This window comes from Eumetopias jubatus, unplaced genomic scaffold (genome assembly GCF_037043125.1).
Source record: "Eumetopias jubatus isolate StellerSeaLion01/CBP00866 unplaced genomic scaffold, mEumJub1_p1.0 scaffold_2, whole genome shotgun sequence".
Classification (NCBI taxonomy): Eukaryota; Metazoa; Chordata; class Mammalia; order Carnivora; family Otariidae; genus Eumetopias; species Eumetopias jubatus.
In genome coordinates this window covers 5706651-5734504 of record NW_028274808.1, presented here as the reverse complement: position 1 = coordinate 5734504, position 27854 = coordinate 5706651, and positions in this window count along the sequence as shown.

Genomic DNA, 27854 nt, shown 5'->3' with positions numbered 1-27854 from the left:
CGCACTGTTGGTGGGAATGTACGTTAGTGCAGACACTGTGGAAACAGTATGGGGATTCCTCAAAAAAATTAAAACAGAAATAGCATATTATCCAGTAATTCCACTAGTGGCTATTTACCCAAAGAAAATGAAAACACTAACTTGATATAAGATATATGCACCTCTAGGTTTTTTGCAGCATTATTTACAATAGCCAAGATATGGAAGCAATTGAAATGTCTATCAATAAACAAATGGATAAGGGAGATGTGGGGTGTGTATGTGTATAATGAAATATTATACAGCCATCAAATGGATGATATCATGCCATTTATGACAACATGGATGGACCTAGAGGATAGTATTCTAAGTGAAATGGGTTGGATTGAGAAAGACAAACACCATATGATTTCACTTGTAGGTGGAATTTAAAATAAATACCAAAAAAGCAGAATCATACATAAACACAGAGAACAAACTGATGGTTGCCAGATGAGTAGGGCATTTGGGGAATGGGAAAAATAGGTGAAGGGGAGAGGGAGATACAGGCTTCCAGTTATGGAATGAGTAAGTCACTTCAGAAATAACAGATACTTACAAAAATACTTACAAAAGGACTCTGGGGGAGGGACCTCATTTTGGAACCATATGTCTAACAGAAATATTGCTTATAAGTAAGGGAAAATAAAGAAAGAATTAATATTTTCCAAACCAATAAAGTGGCTAGGTGGGATAATACTTTGTAAGTGTAGGAAGGTGTCTGGAGAATGAAATGCTGAAGAACCATTGCATTAGGATGTTAGTCCTGCACAATATTGTTCCAAGGGACAGGAACCAGAGCTTTTTAGTGTGATTTGCTTCCGTTGTTGCTTTGTCTTTCACTCCCAGTCTAAAATACGTCCTCATGGTATCATGTTGATCTGGCCCCCATCTAAGCCTACCTGTTCTTATCACAGTTTTTTTTTTTTTCTCCTCTAGAAGTTTGCCATTGAGACCAGATAAAAACTGATATCTAATTTGGGGTGGAATATTAGACTAGAGGCAAGAGATAGGGTCTTAGTCTAAACCCTGCCTTTAATTCAAGACACTCTAAGCATTTCTTAAATACTGCCCCCTACCATATTTAAGGTAAAATTCTTGGTACCAAAAGGATTTTTTTTTAAATAAATGGGGCAATTTGGGGAAGGAGTAAAAATGAATAATCCAGTTTGATTGTGGTATACAGTGGTGTTTCTTAAACTAGCTGTGGTGTAATGAGCAGTGTTTTGTTTTAATTTTGATGAATTTCAACTGATATTTTATAAAATACAATTAAAATTAATTACTGGAAGGTTAAATGAAAACATGAAATATAAACCCAATTTTTTAAAAAGGTCTTATTTATTTATTTGAGAGAGAGAGAGCACACAGAGGGAGAGTGAGAGGGAGAAGCAGACTCCCTGCTGAGCAGAGAGACGGAGGTGGGACTTGATCCCAGAACCCCGGGATCGTGACCTGCGCTGAAGGCAGATGCTTAACTGACTGAGCCACTCAGGTACCCCTAAACCCAAGTTTTATTATAAGATTCACTAGCCATAAAATTACCTTTCAATGAATTTAATAAAAACATATAGAATATAGAAAAATAATTACAAAAAACAAACATCATTCATTGAATATTACTGAACATGGCATGATTAAACAAAACACCAACTGCTAGAACCTAAAGAACTAAGTCAGTTTACCTCAAATTCTTATCAATGGAAGATTTGGCTAAGACTAACATCTAGGAATGTCTGAACCATTAGTACATGCTAAGTGTAGTACATGCTAAGTGTCAAACAAAGGCCCCAGACAGACACACTTATAAAGAAACACTCAAAGCAAAGCAGAACTTCAGGACCACATAATCTCAACTAGAAGGAACTTCTGTGACAAGCAAATAGCACCCATGATTTTGCTGCCTGAATCGAAGAACATTATTTGAAGCAAATAATCCCTACCTAGCAAAAGAATTTATAAACACTCTTGGTGCAATTTTTCAAAAATCTTTATTAGTTAAAAAAAAAAATCAGTGAGAACTGAGTGAAAGTATAATTAAAGGCCTCAATAAATTAAGCACCCAACCCGAAACAGGCAGTATAGAATACAGTGTAATCACTCAGAAAATGATCAGCCAAATTTGCCAAGACAAAGAGAAATCTCAAGTGTACAACATCAAGAATCATTTCATGGCTCAACAAAGCTCAGTCTTTCAAGGGTCCTAGAGAGGAGAAAGTACATTAACATCAGAACTCGAGGGTAGGATGGTGATGAGTGTTATGTGACCATGTGGAGGATGGTTTTCTGATTGGCTGGGTCATGGTGCATTTCAGTGTAAGAGGTCAGACATTTTCACAGAACCTCTCCTCATCCCTAAAGTTTTAAGTTACCACCCTCTCTGCCTAAACCAGGTATTATTAGTTTTAAAGAGAGACTCATCAGAAGAAGAAATCTCTCTCAGACGGAGTTGCTCAGAATGGACATATTAGATGAGATTGATCTTTCGTCTGCTGGTGCTTTACCACAGTGTGCCTCTGAGCAGGGTGCTTCATTCCGTTTCCAGCGTATCTGCACTAGTATAGCTAATGGGCATTCTGACTTGTATGTATTTGTACAGTTCAACCCATGGCTACTGAATAGCCGTCTACGTCCCTATAAATCTCTAAATAAAGGAATTGTGAGAATAGGAAAAGAGAAGTAATTATTCGTATTTGTGTTTAATTCAATGAAAGCCTTAGTACCCCTTTAATTTAGAGATAATCTTTAGTTTCTAACACAGACTAGTTCAGTACTATCCTTTCAGCCTTACTAGTGACTTGCTTGGGAGTAACTGGTTTTCTTAATATATGATTAATTAATCTGTACTTCAAATACAGAAGACAGTTTTCTCTACAGAATGTGAAAGTCAGAATGACTATGGTAATATGCAAAACACGGCAAAGAAAAGTACATTTGTTCTCATGAAAATATGAATGCCTAGGAAATCAATTTTTATGCTTTAAATTATAAGCCTGTCTGTGCATTTGTTTTTAGAGACAGATAGATGGTAAATAGGTAGATGATAGATAGCTAGACAGACAGATAAGGAGAGACAGAGAAAGTGGTTAATTTATTTTTTCAGTGGAAACATTTTCTAAAAGACAAAAATATGTTTTTTTTTTTCATTACAACAGCCGTCCTCTTTATTATAAAATGTTTGGAAAAATGAGAGTTAAAGGAAAAGAATAAAATCACCAATCATCTAAGAACTCTGAGATGTTCACCCTATTTTTATATATTTCTTTTGCTTTTTTCTTTTCAAATTCATCTTTTAAAGATTGTATTTATTTATTTGACACAGAGAGACACAGCGAGAGAGGGAACACAAGCAGGGGGAGTGGGAGAGGGAGAAGCAGGCTTCCCGCGGAGCAGGGAGCCCGATGTGGCTCGAGCCCAGGACCCTGGGACCATGACCTGAGCTGAAGGCAGATGCATAAGGACTGAGCCACCCAGGCGCCCCTTCAAATTCATTTTTAAAAATCATTAAATTATTTCAAGTATTCTGAGAAAAATATAGACTAAAAAAGCACTTATTCTCCCCTTCCCCACAATTCACTGCCTTTCTCTCTTGCTTCAAATAACCTTTACCAAATAAAACATCAAATACGTATTGAAATGTCCTTTGCCACCCTCCAAAATTCCATCACAGTGCTCTCTGTCTCTGAGATCCGTGTGTATCCTTCCCTACCATGCCTTTAAATACTTACCATACATGTACTTCTTTTCCAACAATGGGTTTATTATTCTTTTGAGATGTACAATAAATGGCAACTCATTATACCCACTTTTTGTGATACTTTGCTTTTTAATATAAAAACATATAAAATAGATACATCTAATATATTTGTCTAGTAATTCTTTTTTCACTTACACTACTGATACATTGTTGACTTATACGTTTCAGATAACTTCTAATGTATCTATTTTTCCCAAAATGTTTGTTTTAATGTATAATAATTTATCCATGTTTTTATTATACTTTGTGCTTGTTTTCTATTTTGCTCAAGAAATTCTTCTATATTCTGAGTGTATTCATTATAATATTCTACATTGTTTCCTGTAATTTTTTAAGGTTTTACATTGATCATTTAGATCTTTAATACATTAAACATGCATTTTCTGAGTCAAGTGATGTAGGAATATAATTTTATATTTGCCAATTAACCAACCGTAAGTAATTCAGTCCATTCCCATTGGTAATACCACATCCATTCCTACAAGCTCCCTTTTATGGAAGGATGTATTAGAATTTGTCTAGTCTATTTCAGTGGCCTGTGTACCTAGTTTTAACCAGTAGTCTTTTTTTACTTTCATTTTTTTATTATGTTAATCACCATACATTACATCATTAGTTTTTGATGTAGTGTTCCATGATTCATTGTTTGTGCATAACACCCAGTGCTCCACGCAGAATGTGCCCTCTTTAATACCCATCACCAGGCTAACCCATCCCCCACCCTCCTCCTCTCTAGAACCCTCACTTTGTTTTTCAGAGTCCATCGTCTCTCATGGTTCGTCTCCCCCTCCGACTTACTCCCCTTCATTCTTCCCCTCCTGCTACCTTCTTCTTTTTCTTTTTTCTTAACATATGTTGCATTATTTGTTTCAGAAGTACAGATCTGATTCAACAGTCTTGCACAATTCACAGCGCTCACCATAGCACATACCCTCCCCAATGTCTATCACCCAGCCACCCCATCCCTCCCACCCCCCACCACAACCAATAGTCTTTAAATTACCAGAGCTTTATAACAGCGTTGATATCTGACGATGCATATTCTCTCTCTTTATTCTTCTAGATAAATTTATTTAGGAAGGGACTTAAGGTGAGGGAGCAGAAGAGTGCAGAAAAGCCCCAGCAGAAGGCAGCAGATGTTAGTGAGCATGCAGAGCTGAGGCAAGGATTCAATTCTGACCAGCAGATGAACAAGTGCCCTACAGAACAGACCTGACTGCCTCAAGTTGCAGGTTATTGCTGTCAAATTTTTTCATAATAGCATGTCAAAGCAGGCAGGGATAAGACAAAAATTTCATTATAGAGCAAACCACAGAGCAGCTAAGTTCTGATGTGGTACAGACCATGAATATGGGTTCTTGTTGGTCCTTGAAGGCCAGTGTTAGGTCAACTGCCCAAAATACCATTCTCCATGCAAAGTTGGGTAGGTAAACCTGGGGATTAATCCTGCACTCATGTATGTGGTCTCAGCATTTAGAGTAGTTGTCAATACTGGTTGCACATAGGAATCACTTAAAGAGCTTTTAAAAATACTATTGTCCCGCCACACTCTTCTCCAATTAAATCAGAATCTCCAAGGGTGGAATCTCAGAATGAGTATATATTTTTTTGAAGCCTCTGATGATTCTAATATTCAGACAACTTTGACAATAGCTTTAGTGTCAACTCAACTATGGGGTCTCAATCCAATTTGGAATAATTAAATAGATTAGAAGGAGAAAGTTCTAGGAGGCATTCAGAAGCCTAAACATATCCATGGCAAAAGTTGGAGGCAGGGCTACCAGGCAGGGACTAAAAGTGGCTGCCTGAAGGATACTGTCTAGGTCATACCGTAGGTAGAGCTACTCTTAATGTAGCGTTGAAGTTCCATGAACTCAGGGAAATTAGTTAAGGTCATGCATCAGCTGCTGTAACATATAAAAGAGAGTTTTGGTTTTTTTGTTTTGTTTTTTTCTTTTTCTTTTTCTTTTTTTTTTAGAAAGAGAGTGAGCGAGAGAGAGCATGAGCGGGAGAAGGGGAACAAGTTGGAGAAGGGGCAGAGGGAGAGGGAGAGGCAGACTCCCCGCAGAGCAGGGAGCCCGATGCGGGGCTCGATCCCAGGACCCTGGGATCATGACCCGAGCCGAAGGCAGACGCTTAATGACTGAGCCACCCAGGCACCCATAAAAGAAAATTTTAAAAACACAGGGCAAATTTGGCAACTTTTGTGTAGTCAGGGACCAGTGCCACGTCTACTCTCTTGCCCTACCCCGGCTGAGATGCCAGATAATCCAGGATAGTTCTCTACCTCTCTTACAATCTGGCCAAAAGTCACAGGACAGGGAAGTGGAGGCAAATGTCTTCCCTAAAATTAATACAATAGATCACTTCTGCTCTGTCCTCTTAGCCAGAAATCAGCCACATGATCTGGCTCACATACAAGAGTCTGGAAAATATATTCAGGGTGGTCTTGTATGTAGCTAAAAGGAAGGGTATACAGCAGATATTAGAAGTCAATAATCGACCTTTCATAACAGAGGTGATTGGGAAAATAATACATTTCAAATATACATTTGAATGCTTGATACCGTGGTTGCCACCATTGCTGATTTCTGATTGTAGAGGGAACCACAGAGGAGGACGCAAGGAGGGAACAATGTCTTAAATGCCACTCTAAGAGGCAGTATTTTAGGTCAGTTTTTACCTTGAACTTGGTAAATACATAGTGTCAAAATGTATCTCTGGCTGAGCAGGTCTCTCATTTGAGTTTCTCCTTGAAGTGCTTGATTCTATGCCTAGAGCACCATATAGTGCCTGAAAGTGAGAGCTAACACACACACACACACACACACACACACACACACACACACACACATGCATACACACTAATGATGGGGATATGTCAAAGGGACGTGAGAGACAACTGAAAGAGTTGGCTAATGGTCAAACCCAGACAATTTGAACAACAAAATAAATAATATAATAGTCTGTAACTATAAATATCCATGACTCCAAACTGATATAGCTAAGTAAATGAATAAGCCAGGTAATGGGGGAGGACAGACAAATCTCATATTCAGAATAATTTCTGTAGATACTTTACCCTAAGGGAGGTGTGCTGTAACTCTCTTTTCCTTAAGTTTGGGGCACACAAAGTGACTTATTTCCAAAGATCACAGCATGGAAAAGGAGGGGATATAAGTTCAGAGTGGAGAAAACTGAAAGCAGTATCTCAGCCAGTTATCAGAGTAATTATCAATAGTAATGAATTGTGTTGATAGTGATAAATCATGTTGACCCTTTTTCAACATGAAAGCATAAGTTTTGTGTTCACATGATTCTCATTAGATAATTAAATTATATGCATTTTTATTTATCTATTTATTTGTTTGAGAGAGAGAGAGCATGCATGAGCAGGGGAAGGGGCAGAGGGAGAGAAAGAAGCTGACTCCTTGCTGAGCAGGGAGCCTCATGCTGGGCTTGATCCCAGGACCCAGGGATCATACCTGAGCAGAAGACAGATGCTTAACTGATTGAGCCACCCAGATGTTCCTCAACTGTATGAATTTTAAAGAAGAGTTCTACTGGATCATGTCTTGGTAGGAAGTCATGAAGAAGGTACTCTAACCACATGGTCTTCCTCTTGAAAACCCTTAACTCCCGTGAAATCATGGGAAAGATAACATCAGACAAACCCAGAATTCTTCAATTTGCCCGGCCAGTTCTCTTTGAACCTGCTAAGGTCAATTAAACTGAAAAGCTGCCAACTGCCAAGACAGGCTGTGATATGCCTTCTTGAATGAGACTATGCAACAGAAAAAAAAAAAAAAAAAAACATTAGTTAAAAACTAAGAAAATCTGAACAAAGTATTGACTTTTGCCAATAATAATGAAAGTGATGACAAACAGCTGACTAGAAACATCATGCAAGCTAGGATAATAGAGAATTACAAGCAAGGAAAAGGAATATTTCATTTTATTTGGTTTATAATCATCTGACAAGAGATAAAGTGAGGTTGCAATAATACTTGTTTTTCCTTTGGAAGATAAAGAACTTAGAAATGTTTAACTTATCTTCTCATCATCCCAGTGAGTAGATCATCTCATATGTGACATGTATAAATTGCTTGGAAAGTGAAAAGGGCTCCATGGAAGATACAAGGATTTGTACTTTTTGTAGTATTTGTAGTTTTCACGTAACTTTTAGCTCTTTGCTTTATGCTTAAACACTATCATAGGGTGTCTATGGAAGTAAATATCTTTTCCATGATTTGAAGCATATTGATGGTTATTGTCATACCTGGTAAGATAAATACTGTTCCAAATGAAAAAAAAAATAATGGTCGTCCAGCAGGCAGTCCCTTATCATTCTGTCTAAAGGCAGAGTTAACTTATGCCACTTTACCAAGCAGTGGGTTCCTTTCTTCACAGCCTGGGCTTAATGATGGTATTGATCAAAATGTAAATTTATGTTGATTTATCAAGACATGATGATTGTAGTGATAAGCCTTCATGATTGGTACTTCCAAATAAATGTACTGAAATGATAAATGTGTGTTTCCCTGGCCACAGAAATGGATTTTGCTCTGCAGTTAATGTTTCATATAACCCAAGTTCATTAGGCAGAATTCAGCTAATGACATGATAAAATGAATTTGTTTCATTTTATCAAATTGCATTAATTAGGGAAATGTGGTGGATGTTGATTGTAAAGAAATGTACTCTTTTTCCTTGGAATAAGGAAAGAAAAAAACAAGGTAATTGGATTAATTTGTCTTTTTGTTTTTAACCTCCATTAACTAGGATTGTGAAGATCCTTTCTTAACACGAAAGCATGAGCAATTTTGTGTTAACATGATTCTCATTAGCCAATTTAATTGTAGGAATTTTAAATGGGAGTTCTACTGGACCAGTGCCATATTCTGAAAACCATATTAAACACTGTATCTCCAGGGGATTCCACATTTGATAATGAAAGCCTGAGGTTTCCTATAATGGTAAAAAAAAACAAAAAAAGAAAAAAGAAAAAGGAAAGAAAAAAAAGGCACTGAGTTACTTTTCATGGTTCTATAAATTAGGTATGTTTGGTCTGTTATATCCCCCTTCTGCCCCTAAAGCTTAGAATAATATTGTGTCCTTGGAGTTTTGTTTTTGATAACAGTGCGCTATAGGGTCCATATAATTCATGGTGATTTGTGAGAGCTGTTTAAATTTTTGTTGTACTGTGCTTAATTATAAGAATAGATTATCCCAGAAGTTTAAGATCATATCATTTGCATGTAATTGTGTGTGTTCTCTTTAGGTTGGAGGGAGGGAATTTTCTTTAATGAGAAAACATGAATCTTTTGTTGCCTTTATTCCCTCAAGAATTTTAGTTCCTGTTTTTGTTGGAAAACACGTTTCATGAATACTGCCTCATGCAGCCCAACAGTTGCTCTGTATTCAAACGTAGAGAGTGCTCCCCAGTGGGGCATTAAATGGACCACACCCTTTAGAAGCAAGTGACTTCTGGGGTCAAAGCTGAAGTAATGTTCATGCTTCATCTCTGAGCAACCAAGAAGGAGCTGGTGATTGTTGCATGCACATGAATGCCATAATCAGAAGTAAGATGAGTAAATTAAACAGGTGTTTTCATAGAAAACTATTAAAAAGTATATATAGGTACATATATGTATGTATATGTCTATATATACACATACAGAGTTAACTGTCAAAGAATGTCTCAGTCTCTTTGCTATTTTAGGGGGAAGGATTTAATAAGCATATGATGAAGTATTTAAAAAATGTGTGGATGATTTTCGATTTAAAATTTGGTGGATGCATTGGATGCCTAAATATTTATACCACTAACTAAAGACATTGGCAGTCTCCTCTCTTTTTAGGACTCAGTCAACTTATCTATAAAACAGCTCATTTTCACCCTGATAGTCTATGACTCTATGATTTAAAAATTAATCACATTCTGCCAGTTTGGTCATCTTGAATCAGCTGTATAAACAACTTTTTATTATGATATCAATAATGTCAATTCATCAGTCTTTATGAGAAATAAAAGGCAATTATAGCATCCAGTTGATGAATATTTACTATTTATCCAAATGAAAGTAGTACTCTTCTAGTAATTTTAGAGAATGAAGTTAGAAGTTATAGCTGCCAGTGATAGAAGGAAAGCTAGATAGGATCTGAACACTTCATCACTTCATCTTCGTGAGGTAGAAAATGAAGAGAGAGGGATTTGCATGTAATGACACAGGTGAAGAGTGGTGAGGATAGAAATTTAAACCTACTGAATATAGAACTTTTTCTCTCTCTCCCTGAAACTTTAAAATATTTAAAGTAGTGTGAGTTTATCTGTCATTAGACACAAATATAGTAAGCATATTTAAATCATATATTTGTTTTAAAAATTATTTTCGAATAGTTTTATATTTATAGAAATTCAAGAAGCTAGGACATAGAGAGTCTCAATGTACCCCACACTCAATTTTTCCCATTATTAACATCTCACATTATTATGGTACATAATTTTTATGACTAATGATCCAATATTAATGTGTTGGTATTAATTAAAGTCCAGTCTTCATTCTGATATCTTTAAGGTTTAACTATTTCTGTTCTAGGATCCCAGCCAGGAAACTACATCACATTTAGTTGTAACGTCTCCTTAGCTTATTGTATGACAGTTTCTCAGGCTTTCCTTGTTTTTGACATCTTGGAGTTTTGAGGTGTACCAATGAGCATTTTGCAGATTGCCCTTCGATTGGATTTGTCTGATGTTTTTCTCATAATTAAGACAGGGGTGATGGGTTTTGGGGAGGAAGACCATCATAAGTAAAGGGCCATGTTTATCACATCTGATCAAGAGTGTGTGCCTATCAGTGTGACTTCTCACCAATGTTGACCTTCATCATCTGGCTCAGGTAGTGTTTGTCCTGTTTGCCTACTATAATGTTATTCTCTCTCTTTTTTTTTCTTCCATTTTCCATACTGTTTATTTTGGAAGGAAGCCAGTCTGTGTTGCCCACATGTAAGGGATACTAAGATATGCTCTACCTCCTTGATGGCAAAATATATTTTTATATCATTTGGAATTCTGCAGAGGAGCCTTGTCTGTTCTCTGCTATTTATTTGTTTTTATTTAGAAAATCATTTATTTGTGTCAGTGTTAACTCGGGTTATGTAGTTTATAATTTGGGGTACAGTTCAATGCTATATTATGTAATTTGTTTTTAACTTAATCACTTACTTGTTGCTGTAATTGTTCCATGATTGGCCATTAGGATTTTGTTCCCGTGTCCTTTGACACACTCTAAACAATCTAGAATTTTTTTGAGCACTTTCTTACTTTCTCTACTATAAGATGTTCCAGGTTCATCTTATGTAAGTTCTGCCCAGCCCTAGAATCACCCATTTGTCCCAGGAACCCAGGTTCCTTTTATGGGATGATGGCATTATAAACCAGTTTCTGAGCACTAGCTGTTCTTGCTGCTAGTGGGGTTGCATTGCTTCTCTCCATTCTTTCACCAATACCATGCTGTCTTGCATAAAGCTGTCTGGAATAAGGTAGCTTTATAGTAGGTCTTGACTTTACGTAGTTTCTTTCAACTGTTGTGCTTTCATAATATAATGGCTGTTCTGGAGGCTTTGCTTTTCCATATAAACTTTAGAATAAGTTTGCCAACATCTACAGAATAGCTTGCTGGAATTTTGAGTGAGATTGCACTGAAGCTCTAGATCAAATTGGCGATAACTGACATCTTAAAAATACTGACTCTTCTGGGGCACCTGGGTGGCTTATTTGGGTGAACATCTGACTCTTGATTTTGGTTCGGGTCATGATTTCAGGGTCCTGAGACTGGCTCCATGCTCAGCTCAGCTAAGGGAGGCTGTTTGAGATTCTCTTTCCCTCTCCTCTGCCCTACCTGCCAGACTTTCTCTCTCTCTAAAATAATTAAATGAATCTTAAAAAATACTGACTCTTCTAATACATGAACATGGAAAGCTGGAATATCTCTCCATTTATTTAGATTGTCTTTGATTTCTTTAATGAGAAATTTGTAGTTTTCTATAGAGAGATCTTATATGTATTTTGTTATATTTATACCTGAGTATTTCATTTTATTTGGTATGATTGTAAATGTTTTATTTTTTAATATTAAATTCCAATAGTTCATTGTTGGCAGATAGGAAAGTGATTGATTTTTTTTAAGATTTTATTTATTTATTTGTCAGAGAGAATGAGAGAGACAGAGCATGAACAGAGCGGCAGAGACAGAGGGAGAGGCAGAGGGAGAAGCAGGCTCCCCGCTGAGCAAGGAGCCCAATGTGGGACTCTTATCACAGGACCCTGGGATCAAGACCTGAGCTGAGGGCAGACATTTAACCAACAGAGCCACCCAGGCGCCCCGTGATTGATTTTTGTATGTTAACTTTTTATCTTGTAACCTTGCTTTTCTTCCTTATTAATTCCAGGAGTTATTTTGTCAGCTGTTTGGAATTTTCTACACAGAAAAGCATATCATCGACAAATAAAGACTGTTTTTTTTTTCTTACTTTATTTCCTTTTATTGTTTATTGTGCTAGATAGGACTTCCAGTGGATGTTGAAGTATGAGAGGGGACGTCCTTGCCATGTTCCTCAAAATGGGAAAGTGTCCAGTTTCTTGCTGGTGTTAGCTGAAAGTGTATTATGGTGTGGTGTTAGTTGAAACTACATTATGGATGTTCTTTAACAATTTGGAGAAGTTCTCCATTATTTTTAATTTGCTGAGAGTACTTATTATGAATGGCTATTGAATTTTGTGAAATACTTTTTCTGAAGCAATTGATGTGATCATATAATTTTTGTTCTCTAGCCTGTTGATGTAGTAGAAATCATTTTTGATTAATGAACCAGTATTGGATAACTTGTCATGGTGTATAATTAGTTTTTAAACATTTTTGGATTTTATTTCCTGATATTTTTTTGCATCAGTATTCATGAAAGATATTAGTCTGTATTTTTCCTGTCATAGAAACTGTGTTTTATATCAGTGTAAATGTCTTTCAGAATTAGAATGTGTTATTTCTGCTTCCAATTTCTGTAAGATATGGTGGAGAATTTTTCTCCTTTCTTTTTTAAATATTTGGTGGAACTCACAAATGAAGTTTTCTGGCCCTAATGCTTTATTTTGTTGAAAGGTTTAATTAGTGAATTTCATTTCTTTAACAGATATAGACCTGTTCAGATTATTCATTTCTCTTTGTGTGAGTTATGATAGTCTGTGCCTTTTTAAAAAAGGTCCTTATCTAGGGCACCTGGGTGGCTCAGTCGTTAGGCGTCTGCCTTTGGCTCAGGTCATGATCCTGCAGTCCTGGGATTGGCTGGGCATCAGGCTCCCTGCTCAGCGGGGGAGACTGCTTCTCCCTCTCCCACGCCCCCTGCTTGTGTTCCCTCTCTCGCTGTGTCTCTGTCTGTGAAATAAATAAATAAAATCTTAAAAAAAGGATCTTTAAAAAAATTTAAAAAAATTTAAAAAGTCCTCATCTAAATTATCAAATCTGTGGGTATGGTTTTCTTCATATATTCTTCATGATGCTTTCAAGGTACATGGAATCAGTAGAGATCAGTAGAATTATCTCTTTCATTTCTGACATTGGTAACTTTTGTCTTGTCTTTTTCTTGGTTAGCATGGCTAAGAGGTTTGTCAATTTTACTGCTCTTTCCAAGAAGCAACTTTTATTACACATTGATATCCTCTGTTGCCTTCAATTTCATTTATATCTGCTTTGATTTTGATTTTTTTCCTGCTAGCTTTTAAGCATAACTTGCTCTTCTTTCTCTAGTTTCCAAAAAAGTTCATATTGTTAATTTTGGATATATTTATTTATTTATTTAAGAAAAAGTGAGTGTGTGGGGGGGAGGGACAGAGGGAGAGAGAGAATTTTAAGCAGGCTCCATGCTCAGCATGGAGCATGACATGGGGCTTGATCTCACAGCCCTGAGATCATGACCTGAGCAGAAATCAAGTGTTGGGCCCTTAACTGACTGAGCCACCCAGGCGGCCCTAGACATTTTTGTTTTTTATTTTTATTTTTTATTTTTTTTATTTTTTAAAGATTTTATTTATTTATTTGAGAGAGAGAGAATGAGAGATAGAGAGCATGAGAGGGAAGAGGGTCAGAGGGAGAAGCAGACTCCCTGCTGAGCAGGGAGCCCGATGTGGGACTCGATCCCGGGACTCCAGGATAATGATCTGAGCCGAAGGCAGTCAGTCGCTTAACCAACTGAGCCACCCAGGCGCCCCGACATTTTTGTTTTTTAATATCTGCATTTAGTGCTACGAATTTCCCTGTGTACACTGTTTTCAATGTACATATTTTGATAATTTTTTTAAAAGATTTTATTTATTTATTTGACAGAGAGAGACAAAGCAAGAGAAGGAACACAAGCAGCAAGGGTAAATAAAAGATATTTTTTATTTTCATTTAGTACCGAATATTTGAATAGACCTTGGGACTTTTTCTTTGACCAATGTAATTTAGAAGTCTTGTTTAATGGGGTGCTTGGGTGGATCAGTTGGTTAAGCATCCAACTCTTGATCTCAGCTTAGGTCTTGAATTCAGGGTCATGAGTTCAAGCTTTGTGTTGGGCTCCATCTGGGCACAGAGCCTAGTTAGAAAAAGAAAAAAGAAAAAGAAAAAGAAGTGTGTTGCTCAATATCTAGGTGTTTCAGGATTTTCCAGTTCTCTTTATGCTATTATTTCTTAGATTAGTTCCCCTGTTGTATAAGAAGATACTTTGTATGATTTCTATTCTCTTAAATTTAAGGTGTACTTTATAGCCCTTACTTATATCTGTGTTAGTGAATGTTCCAGATGATCTTAAGAAACATGTATTCTTTTGTTGGAGAATAGCGTGTTCTATAAATACCATTTAGAAGAAGTTCAATGATACCTGTCTTCAGGCTATCTATTTCCTTATTGATCTTTTTGGCTGCTTGATCTATCATTTCTTAAAAGAAGGCTGTTGATGTCTCCTACTATAATAGTTTCTATTTCTCCATTTAATTCTGTAAAGTTTTGCTTCACATATTAAACACTGTGTTGTCAGGTGTATATATGTTTAGGATTGTCAGGTGTATATATGTTTAGGATTGTTATGTATTCTTGGATAATTGATTATGTAATATGTAATGCCTTCCTTTATTCCACAAGTCTGCTTTTGTGAGATTAATGTAACCACTTCATTTCATTTTTGATTAATGTTAGCATGATATATCCTTTTACTATTTACCTATTTTTACTATTCACCTATTTAGTATTTATTTATATTTGAAGTGAATTTCTTGTAGACAACATTTAGTTGGGTTTAGTTTTTTTAGTTTTTTCTTTTGTTTTGTTTTTCTACTTTGAATCCCTCCTGACAATCTCTATTTTTTCATTGCTATATTTAGAACATTTACATTTAAAGTAATTATTCATATATTTGGATTAATAACTACCATGTTTGTAACTATTTTCTGTCCATTGCTTTTTTTCTTTGTTTATTTTCCCCTTCATTTTCTGTCTTCTCTCAGTTTAATTGGGCATTTTATATGATTTTACCTTTTTCGTTTAGCTTATCAAGTATACTTAATTAAAAATAATTTTATTGTTTTTCAAAATACATTTGTAAGTAATTTAGGTCTAGGTCCAAATAACACTATATTGCTTCACGTATAAGGTGGGTATCTTACAACATATTATTGCCAATCTCTCTCTCTGGTATTTATTTATTTATTTATTTATTTATTTATTTTAAAGATTTTATTTATTTATTTGAGAGAGAGGGAAGAGGGTCAGAGGGAGAAGCAGACTCCCCGCTGAGCAGGGAACCCGATGCGGGACTCGATCCCAGGACTCCAGGATCATGACCTGAGCCGAAGGCAGTCACTTAACCAACTGAGCCACCCAGGCGCCCTCTCTGGTATTTAATGACATCGTATCATTCATTTCACCTATTCATATGCTATAATTATCCAATATGTGTTTACTATTATTATCTTAAACAGTTATCTTTTAGAACGATTAAGAACAAGAAAAATAAAAGTTTGTGTATTACTTTCATTGATTTCTTCTCTATTGGGCTTCCTTGACTTATGTAGATTCAAGTTTCTTGCCTACCTCATTTTTCCTCTCCTTGTGAATTTCTTTTGATATTTCTCATAGGGCAGATCTACAATTATGAATTCCTTCAGTTTTTGTTGAAAGGAGAGTCATTATTTTATTTATTTATTTTTTGTTTTCTGAAGAATAATTTTACTGAGTATAGAATTCTAGTTTGGGAGTATTTAATTTTTTTTTAATTTTTGCTTTCAATATTTTAAGTATTTTATTCGACTCTCCTCTTCCTTGCAGAGTGTTTGATGAGAAGTACTCTAACTTTTACCCTTCCTTTAGAGATTAGATTGTTATTTTTTGTCTGTTTTCAAGGTTTTTCTTTGTTTTCAGTTTCTCGCATTTTAAATACAATATGCCTAAGTGTGTGTTTTGGTAATTATCCTGTTTGGAAGTCACTAAGTTTCTTGTATGTGTTTGTTTGGTATCATTAATTTAGGAAAGTTCTTGGCCATTACATCAAATATCCTTCCACTCTATTGTTTTTCTTCTTTTTTCTGTTCCAGTTAATGAAATGTGACATTACACCTTTTGAAATTGTCACACTTTTCTTGGACATTCTATTTTTTTTATTTATTTTTTCTCTTCGCATTCAAGTGTGCGGATTTCTATTGACATTATCTTCAAGTTCATGGACTCTTGTCTTGACCATGCCCAGTCTCCAGATGTACCCAGTCTCTGGATGGGACATTCTTTATTTTTGTTAGAGTTTTTGATTTCTAATATATCCTTTTGATTCTTTTTAGAGTCTCCATTTCTCTTACATTTCTTATAATGTTGTTTGTTGCTCTTGCATATTGTCCACTTTTCCCATCAGCACCCTTAGCATATTAATCATAGTTATTTTAAATTTTGTCTAATAAACCTGAAATGTCTCCCACATCTGAGTCTGTTTGATGCTTTCCTTGTCTCTTCAGCCTCTTAGCCTATCTTGTAATTTTGGTCAAAGACTGAACATAATGTATGGGGTAGTAGGAACTGAGGTCCAATAGGCCTTCAGTGTGAGGTTCTGTGTTTATCTGGCTGGGAGCTGGTCCATATTTAATGTTGGCCATTTCCATAGCTCCCAGAAATTCTTATTTTTCCAGTGACCTTGTGTTTGTGTTCACTGTTGAACTTGAGATTCCCTAAGAACTCCTGCTCAGATAGCATTTGTATTTTGTAGCTTTCCAACCTCAATCCACCGTTATACTGGATCCCTGTTGGTGTGACAGTGAGATATAGGGGAGGGAAACATTTTGAAATCTTATGATTATAGCTTAGTCCTTTAGTGGGCTGGTGTCTTGGGGCTGTGATCTTTCTAAGTGTTTCTTCCACAGGATAACTTTTATATTTAACCCCTTCAGTGAGATAGGAAGAGGGTGCTTTGGAGCAGTGCCCTTTACCCAGCTGGTATAAAGCTCTTGTAAAGTCATTTCCCTGCTGAGTAGGCCTGTTTGTGAAGAATGCTCTGGATGAATTTCATAAGGATTTCCCCTCCATCATGCTGACAGAATCAGGAGGGGATATTTCTCTGATTTCCACAAGAACATGTTAGGTTTTCTGGAGATTATACCCACAGAAATTTGTTTTTAAGTCTGTAGCCCCTATAAGTTTCTCTCTCTCATGCTAGTATAAACTTAGCCTGGAGAAATTGATCAAAATTATTTAACACTTTCTTCCAGTTTATGGCTTCACAGGCATTTGCTCCAGTGGAGCATATATCTCCTGCAACTCTCTAGATTCAACTGCCCTTCCAGATTTTGGGGGGTGGAGGGCTATTCAATTCAGTGATGTATCCAAGGATAGGTCATTGATTAACAGTTTCTTTAGAATTTTCCTGTTGTAAGAATGAGAATGACAAATTCCAAGTTATTTTACATACCAGAGCTGAAATGAGAAATATGAATAGTTTAAAATATTTTTTTGTCTTTCTTTTTTAGATTTTCCTCTGTAAGGACTTCCTTATTATATATTATGATATGAGGGTATGTATGTATGTACATTTCTTCAAGGATGCTTCCTGAAGATTCTGTTAGAGCCTTGAAGCGAAGACAATAGATAGTATCGGGGAAATTTATTAAAAAAAATGATACCTGGCATTTTTGTATCATGTTACTATTTATAAATCACTCTCATGAATATTTACACTGTTCTGCCCTTGGGGGCAGAGCAACTATTTATCTTGGATGCCTGGACCCTTCTCCTTGACTGCTGCTTTTTGTCCTGTTTTTCTGACTCCTTGTGCCATTTCTGGACTTGGGAGAAACACTGTACCAGATGATATAAAATCTGGCTCCCATGCAGTGCCAAAGAGCCAGAAGATGTCACCTGGAAATGCATCAAAACTTTGAATATCAGGAAATATGCAAAAAGGGCACATCTGACAGACTAGCTTCCTGTCCCTCCGCCCTTCTGTAGACTGCTCCAAGGTATGGTTCCTCCTCCCTCTCTTGGACTGCCCCCAGGCAAACTTCCCAGGTGCAGTTTATTTGGAGACATCAGGTGGCCGAGCAGAAAGCACCTGCTGGCTGATAAGCAGTGTCTCTCTCAGATTGCTGTGGGGCTATGGCCAGCAGGTGTGTGCCTTGAGTTGTATCATAACTGTGCCCACCTCATCTCCCCTTTCCTCATTAACACTGCCCCAGAATCCTATCTACAAAACACAGCACCCATAATTACTACCTTTTTGCCTCAGTCTTTCTGGGGAAACTGACTTAAAATAACCATCACTGAGTTAATAATGGCAGGTTTTGCTGGATCTTCGAAGAAGCCAAGTGATAGTGGGGAGGGGAGCTTCCTTAATATTTTGACTTTTATACCTCATTATTTTGTATATATTCAAGCCTTAAACAATCATTTCCCCTTGTTCTTGAAATTTTTCAATCCTGGTCTATGTTTACTTTCTCCATTAATAATCCTCCAATATTATTTTGAGTATTTAATATCCATTAAAATATTTTTTCTAAAAACCTAACCTTTGAATTCTTTGACCTTTCAATGATTGTGTTCTCTATGCTTCTTCAGCCGTTCTTTCCCGTGGTCATAACATAGCATAAGTTTTGTAAGCATAAACTTAACCTCTATTATCTGTCTGTGGTTCTCACCTCTCTACTAAATGCCACAATTGACCCTTATTATCACCTTCTTACATTCAATTTTGATCCCTTTTCCTGCCTGTGTGTCAAATGCAACCTTGGTACCAACCTTGGTTACATCCAAATATCTGCCTTCTCCATACATACGTGCATATAACTGGGGAGAAATGTACCACCATGCTAATTAGAATGACTCTAAATCACGACCATTAACCACAGTGGGCTCTTAAAGATTGACTTGTGGCCCTTTCCCTCATACTATCATTTTCCTGTGCTCATAGATGACTGTTTCCTCTATATATCTTTTCCTTTTTGTATCCATCCTGCTATCTCACAGCCCCCTCCACCTCCCACCTAGAGTCTCTGCTCTCTCACCAACAGCAAGAAACAATACTAATTTTTCCCTAACTCCTTTTTAAAAAATTTTTTATTGTTATGTTAATCACCATACATTACATCATTAGTTCTTGATGTAGTGTTCCATGATTCATTGTTTGTGCATAACACCCACTGCTCCATGCAGAACGTGCCCTCCTTAATACCCATCACCAGGCTAACCCATCCCCCTACCCTCCTCCCCTCTAGAACCCTCAGTTTGTTTCTCAGAGTCCATCGTCTCTCATGGTTCCTCTCCCCCTCCGATTTACTCCCCTTCATTCTTCCCCTCCTGCTATCTTCTTCTTTTTCTTTTCTCTTAACATATGTTGCATTATTTGTTTCAGAAGTACAGATCTGTGATTCAACAGGCTTGCACAATTCACACAGCGCTAACTCCTTTTTTATCATTTTTTCCCTTCTGTCAAAGCAAAAGTTGCTCCAGACAAACTTAGATGGGCAAAGAAGTGTTTATTCCCAACTATTGCAATAGGGGAAAGAGACCAGAACTCAGCCTGAACTCAACTCTACCTAAACAAGGGTGGAAGGGTTTTATTTATTCCATTTGATATTATTGATATACAACTTGCTGTGTGTATAATTAATGTATACAACTTCATGAGTTTAGAGATAAGTATATACCTGCTGTTGACTGAATGTTTCCACCCAAAATTCATATGTTGAACCTAACTGTCAGTGTGATGGTATTTGAAACTGGGGCATTTGGGAGGTGATGAAGTCTTGAGGGTAGAGATCCCATGAGTGGGATTAGTGCCCTTATCAGAGAGACCCCTAGAGAGCTCCCTCCCTGCTATGTCACGTGAGGACACAGGGAACCATAAAATGGGCCCTCACCAGTCACTGGATCTGCTGGAGCCTTGATTTTGGATTTCACAGCTTCCAGAATTGTGAAAAATAATGTTGTTTAAGCCACCCAAACTAAGACAACACCCATGAAACCATTACCTCTATCCATGCCATAAACCTATCATCTCAAAAGTTTCTATTGGCTCTCTTGTGATTATTGTTTTGTGAGGAGGGTTTTTAAGAGCTGGTGTTGGGAGATCATAGGCTATGTTTACTTACTGGCTTTATTTACAGGAAAAGTAAACTTTGTGACTGGAGATAGTTTTGAAACTTGGAGCAGGTGGACCCTGAGTTTAGGCTCCTATCCCCTCACAGAAACTGGGCGATAGGGGTGCTGTGTTCCTTAATGATTACATTTCAAAGAGTGGCCCTTAGGTACTTGAGATATATATTACTGGGTTGTAAATCTGGCAAATGTCTATTAAAAAGATTTACATAAATCTCAAGGGAGCAGAAGGCAGGTAAACAATTTGTAATTATAGGTTTTCTAAAGTAAATGCTACAAGAAAAGGGACATCAGGTCATAGAGGAAGGAAGAAACCTGTGTAAGGTTAACTCATGATGAGGGGAAGGCTAAGGCCATCTTGCTCTGTTCCTGATGGAGTGATTCACTTCGGCATATAAACATATTCCTCTTTCCACCATCTTAAAACAAAACCAAAAGCAAAACAATAGTCTCTCTCTAGGTTCTACATCTTTCTCCACCTACTGTGCCATTTCCCTACTACTTGGAAAGTCGTATTCTTTCTGGTTTTAATTTCTCTCCTTTTATTCCCTCTTGAATCTAAATCAACATCTTCTCCTTCTCCTTTAGTTAAATTGATCTTGTAAAGATCATCATTCTAAGAGAACTAGAAAACATCATTTAAATCTTGACACTTAAAATATATGAGGTGCTAAAGTGATTAATCGCCTTTAATAGATCTTCTACAAGCACAGACCAGATCTATTCCAACAAACTGGTATGTGTGCTGAGCCAAAAATAATTTCCATGTGACTAAATCCAATAGTCAGTTGTTAGTTCTCATCTTCATTGACCTAATAGCAGAGTTTGATACGTTTATTTATTTATTTTTTTCTTTAAACAAGTTTTTCACTTGCCTTCTGAGATGCCCACATTATCTGGGACTTCATTCTCCTTTCCTGGACTGACTTATCTTCCTTTGTCTGCTTTGCTATTTCTCCTTATCTCTTTATTCTCCAAAGTGACATTAACCAAAATAAATGTGACAATATTGGAATTGCTCATATCCTGTGCGGCCCCATTCAGTAGCCATGCATGACTAGTGAGCAGTTGAAAAGTGGCCATTGTGACTGAGGAACTAAATTTTTAATTGTATCTAATTTTACTTAATTTAAATTTAAAGATCCCCAAGCTTAAGGGCTAGCATGTTGGACAGGGAGGCTCTAAGTGATGGCACATGCCAGGGCTGTCCCTGGCATCTCCTCTTCTCTCGTTTCGCTCCCTAGGTCTTCCTCTCTCAGGTCTTGAAACACCACCAGGACACTCCCTACCACCACTTTGTCTTAAACGTCAGTGAAAATTTCCCCCCTAAATTCCAGATTTGTATAGGTGATATCTCTACTTGGAAGCCTAATAAAAATCTCAAACCTGGCATGACACAAATTGTGCCCTTCCCCCTGCCCCCAGTTTACCCCTCTCTCATCTATTGTCTTAAAGGAAGTAGTAACTCCGTCTTAACTAGATACACAGGGGAAGCCTTGGGGTGATCTTGGATTTAATGTTTCTCTCATACCCACTTCCAATCTATTGGGGAATCCTGAGGACTCTACTTTCTGGTTTAACTTCCTCATGATCTATCCTGCTGCAACCCTAGTCCAAGCCACTCTCAAGTCCTGCCTTCTGTCCCCCAGATTTCCCTGTAGAACTTTCTACTTCTGCTCTTGGTGCCATCACACCATCCCCAAAGCAGAAGTCAGTGTGTTCTTTTCATAACACACATCAGATAATGTCACTCCTCGGCCTACATCCCCCAGTGCCGCTTTCCCTGGGCTCCACAGTCCCGCTCTTGGCTCACATCTAGCACTTGCAGTGGGCCTTTCCCTGACCATCCTGGTTAAAATTGTAACTTGTTCCCGACCCTCTCTGCTTTATTTCTATTGAACTTGGTATGCGGGTTCTGTTTATACTCCGTCACGGACTTGAACATGAGCACCATGAGAACAGCATCTGTTGGTCTGTTACATCCACTGGTGCATCTCGTGTGCAGTTACAGAATGTGTCAATGAACTTATTTTCACCCCCAAGGGAGATAGGAGTTGCTTGAATATATTAAGTGAATGATTGCTTTTCAAACTATGAATCGACTTCGCCTACAATTCATGTGCCCCGTAAATATTGTTATTTTTATGTCATAGGCCCATGTAACCAAAAAAAAAAGAAAGGAAAGAAGGAAGGAAGGAAGGAGGGAAGGAAGGAAGGAAGGAAGGAAGGAAGGAAGGAAGGAAGGAAGGAAGGAAGAAAAGAAGGAAGGAAGGAAGGAAGGAAGGAAGGAAGAAAATAAATGTCCTCTTAATTAAATACTTTCTGGAAAATGTTTACCTTTTTCTTATTTACCCAAGAGGCAGGTGAATTGGGGCAGCAGAAAGACCACTGGTACCTGACCACTTTGCTTTACAGGTGATAAGTTATTGAACATCTTCCAACTCAACTTCATCATCTACAGAGTGAGGATGACAATCTTTATTCTGCGTACCTTGTAAAAGCATTGCCAAGTTCAAATGAAAGAACGGGATGAAAGAGCACTCTGTACTATGTCCCATGTAACACAAATATGAGAGTTTATTCTACAGGTCTAATTCTAGTTAGAAATCAACTTTATAATTATATATATTTCCGTGGAATGAGAAGATGAAAGCAAGGGAAAATGTGCAACATGATTTCTAAATATCCTCTCCCTTCCAACTCTATCTCTCCTCACATCCTTGTTTAACTCACTGCTGGAGAAATTCAAATCCAAGAGTTGTAACATTCACCTATAAAGAAATTCTTTGAATTTTCACCATTTATTCCCTTGAGAAAAATACATGCCTTTAATTTTAATTTTATAAAAAATTTCAAGAATCTGTGTTGGGAGGAGTTTCAAGGAAGATCACGATTGGAAGAATCCTATAAAAATGAGAAATACTGTTGCCGAGAATGATCAGCAGTGCTGAGAGGCAGTGCACCTTTGGAGGGTTATGTGTTGTAAGGTATGACTGCAGACGGAGCCCTTTGACTCTGTCGTGGTTCATTAGTATTGCTTTTTCTTAGGTGTTCCATAATGGAATTGTGAAATTTGTCGTCTAAGGGATGCCACACTTAGGTGGTGGAAGACTCTGAGAACAACCTCATAATATCTGTGTCTGAAATCCTGCTCTGCTACTTGCTGGCCATCTTAGGATCCCAGTTCCTCATACGTTAATGAAAGACGTTACCAGTCTGCTTTGCAGAGTTGTAGTGAGGGTAAAATTTCATAAGTGCAGCCTGGAGCCTTGCCCCCTTGGCCAGACCCTGGCCTGCCATTTACTATGGGGACAACATTGGGCAGGACACAGGAACTCTCTGTTCCTCCAGTGAAACCCCCCCAAAATTTGTTATGGAATCTACATAAGGGAATGGATGCGAAGTGCTCAGAATAGTGCCTGGCACACAGTAAATACCATGCAACTATTACATATCATTATTATTAACACTTACTAGATTTTATCATATGTGTTGTATAAGTTGGTTTTAAACCAGTCCACTTGGGGGCTCCTGTGTGGCTCAGTCATTAAGCATCTGCCTTTGGCTCAGGTCATGATCCTAGGGTCCTGGGATCGAGCCCCACATCGGGCTCCCTGCTCAGTGGGAAGTCTGCTTCTCCCTCTCCCACTCCCTTTGCTTGTGTTTCTTCTCTTGCTTTCTCTCTCTCTCTGTCAAATAAATAAATAAAATCTTTAAAAAATAAACCAATACACTGAATCTTTAGAAATTCATGTAAAATAGTTTACTTTATGATTTTTTTAAAGCCAGGTTTTCAGTCTACATAGGTTTTATCTCATTATTTAATCACAGATCTGACATTCTCTAATGTGCTGCAGAGACAGTTTTCAATTTTATCACATTATCCTTCATAGAGAGCACACAGTAAGTGCTTACTCTGTGACTAACATAGTCCCATTTGAGACACTGGCTTGCAGTACCCTTAAATGAGCCACTTGAAATGAACAAGGGAATTTTGTGATGTTGGACGAGTAAAATTTATGTGACAAGCTTTGAGAATTAACAGCCAATAGTGGATAGAATAATCGTCCCTAATGTTTTCATTTTCTTAGGTGCAAAGTGAATGGACAGCCCTATTTCTATAACCACAGATGATAGAGCCTAGGTGCTGTCACAAGAACAGAATTCAGGGAAGCAAATTTAAAAAAAAAAAATGTGTCCGCATTCACATGTTTCAGTAAGTGCAGTGTGTGCTGTTGCTGACAGCCTGATTGTGTTCAGTGAGTCGCGGGACTTCCAAGCAGAAGCCATATGATGGGCAGCGCAATGTGCCATGTGACTGGTGGCTGACTTGTTTGGTGTTGGCTGGTGCATATCTACATACTGCCCTCCCCTGTCTGCTAGATAGGCGATGACCCTGGGAAAGGGTTAGCTTTATAATAGAACGTTATCTGAGAGACAGCACGTCCCTGAACTAAATACCAAATATTATTTTTAAAATACTTGGAGGTAGATTCTACTCAGTCTTTCATGCTCAATTCATGCATTGTAATACCATTTCTCAGATGCATCAGCATCCTCTTTGTCCTGCAAGAAAAACAACAGAGCTAGCTCTAGAGATGGTATTAAATGATCTCCACCATCTCCTTTGACTTCTCTTCCACCCCACGCATGTTTCTTCTTCTAGCCAAGACCTTCCTGAGAGTCTTTTCAGGCCTACGTGGGCAGCACATTCTATTCTGAAAGCACCATGGGATCGGAGCTAGATTACCCGGGCAGATCGATTCTCATCCTGCCTCTGCCAGTTAGTGGCCAATTAGTGACTCTGGAGAATCACAATTTCTCTGAACACCTTATCAGTAAAATAAATATATCGTCATGCATTCTTAGTTTCTGTAGGGATTAATTGCAACAAATACTGTGATAGTGCTATAGAAATATGAGTTATACGCAAACAATGAATCATGGAACACTACATCAAAAACTAATGATGTAATGCATGGTGATTAACATAACAATAAAATAAAAAATAAAAAAAGAAATATGAGTTATCAGCATTTATTTGCAAATGATAATAACACAAAACATTTTTTTCTAATGGAAAGGATTTTCACTTTATTTGAAATCAAGTCTTTAGGCTGAAAGTATGAGGCACTAAACTTGGGGGGGGAGTGGGTAATAAGTAGCACAGGGTAGGGACACTGAAGTTTCTCTAGCACCTTTTATACCATGCATGTCTGAAGAGAAAGAAACAGCCTTATGTAGAACTCATGTGTAAGACCTAGAAGTGAATACAGTCAAAAAAGCTCAGCTCAAGGACACGAGGAGAGTTCATCCTAGGCACTCAGTCTTTTATTGTGTTGTGAAATCGTCTTATCTGGACTCTTTTTGTACCTGGTATTTTCTATCTCACTGTACCCTCATTTAAATAGAATACCTGGTTTTGATGTTCTCCAATGGAGAAAGAGGGCTAGTATGTTGCCTGTGCATTGCTCTTCCCTTCACCACTATTGTAGGACATTCATGTTTAGTATGAAAGTCATAAAACGCCCTGAGGAGCACACAGAGGGTAAATTTAAGTGGTTTTCCAGGGGTTTTTGTTGTTGTTGTTATGCCTTTGTGACATAAATGACTCCCTATTATGCTATTTGTTTGCCTTTGAACCAGAATTTCAGTACGGTAGAAAAAATTATAGTCTCCTGACATGCTCATTCACATAGCTCTGTGCAGTTGGTAGGGACATGCACAATTGTGTCTGCAGCTTCAGAAATGTTATGTAACAACTAGAGAAAGGCCTGCCCCTGAGCCACAGTGCACATGCATGCTGAGGCTAAGCTCTGCTTCCTGGGCCGTCCCATGTCTAAGGAGGAAGCCGTCTGTTTCTCCAAAAATTTCAACCACTGCAGAAAAGAACAGCCCTGCAATTTTCCAGGAGTTACATCATTATTTCAACATACTGTATCTATCAGTTAAAGCAGGACTGAAGTGTGCTTCTACTCAGCACAGCCTCCCTTTCCTATGTAAATTAATGGTGAGTCTAGATAGTGGTTTAGGCAATGGGATTACAGTGCTTATTTTGGCTACATTACAGGTGATGCCTGAGCTGGCACTCAATGCTTAATATAACATATCATTTTTTGGAAGCCTTCACATAATCTTTTTATAGTTGAGAGGAAATTCTTAGTCTGAGGATCTCAGGGGCTGAGAAAAACCTATGATTCACATTTCCCAACCACTGGCATCCAGTGGACAACAAGGCAGCCAACACAGGCAGGTGATGTCGGCAAAGCCTTCAGGTAATTAGAGAGAATAGTAGAAGTGGGAAGTAGGTGACTATTGCTTGAGAAGTAGACTCTTTTCCCTGAGAGTGTATGTGAGCACTGGAGGAGGAGGGGGAAAAGCAAGGTATAAAAAGGATGTCTCCTAATTGCTGCTGAAATCAGAAGAGAATGTCAATCCTTCAAAAGTTGTATAAGCAGGAAGCCACAGAGCCAAGAGATGAGAGCATGAGTGCAGCTCCCACAGTGTTTTCCTCCGCTGCCCCATGGTAAAATGTGGCGTCATGATCTCTGACTTTGAATTTCAGCATGCATTTTCTCATCTACTCTAAAAGTCATGAGATATCCCATCATCTTCTCTGCGGGTACTTAGATGTATGAGTATACATGTGACTCTGTGCTTGGGGGCAGGAGGGACATTCTGGGACAAGCCCTGAGCTGGCTTCTCCGAATGCAAACATGAAAGGTATGCTTCTTGACCTCCAGAAGCGCCAATGGAAGAACAAAATTTATATGTCAAGCTCAGTTCTCCAAAATTACCTAGGCGTATGTGATGGGACCATGGATGAGTAGGTTTACAAGTTTTCTTTGAGGTGTTAGAGATGGCGGCACCAGGAAGGTGACCACATCCTCAGGACTTGGTCAAAACAAAGAGCAAGAGCAAAACATTCAACTTTTTTTTCTCAGTCTTTGTAGTTGATCTTTTGAGTCAAATTATTTTAAAGATGGAGTTAGTTGATTACTTTCCCCCTCTGATGTCAGTCCCCATCAGCATAAATACAGACGCTTCAAACAGGTGGGAGCTCTTATTTACCCTGTTGTAACGCGGATCTCTCCTATTGTAATATGAATCTCAGGTTTCGTTAATTGATCTTGTGATCATGCTTTCCTTGATTCCTGCATTTCAAGAAAAAGAAAATAATAAAGAGTAGAGTTTGTAAAATTCCTATTTAATATATACTTTTTAAAAGTAGAGGCATTTTCTATGAAAAATTTAACTGTAAAGAATGCCTTTACCTCTTGCTCTTATTCTTCCTCTTAGTCTTTGTCCTTCTCTCTCTGCTCCTTCCCTTCCCCTTCCTCCCCCTCCCCTCCTGTTCATCTCCTCTTTCCCCCCTTCCCTCTCTTTCTCTCTTCTGTCTTCTCCTGAACAATTCAGTC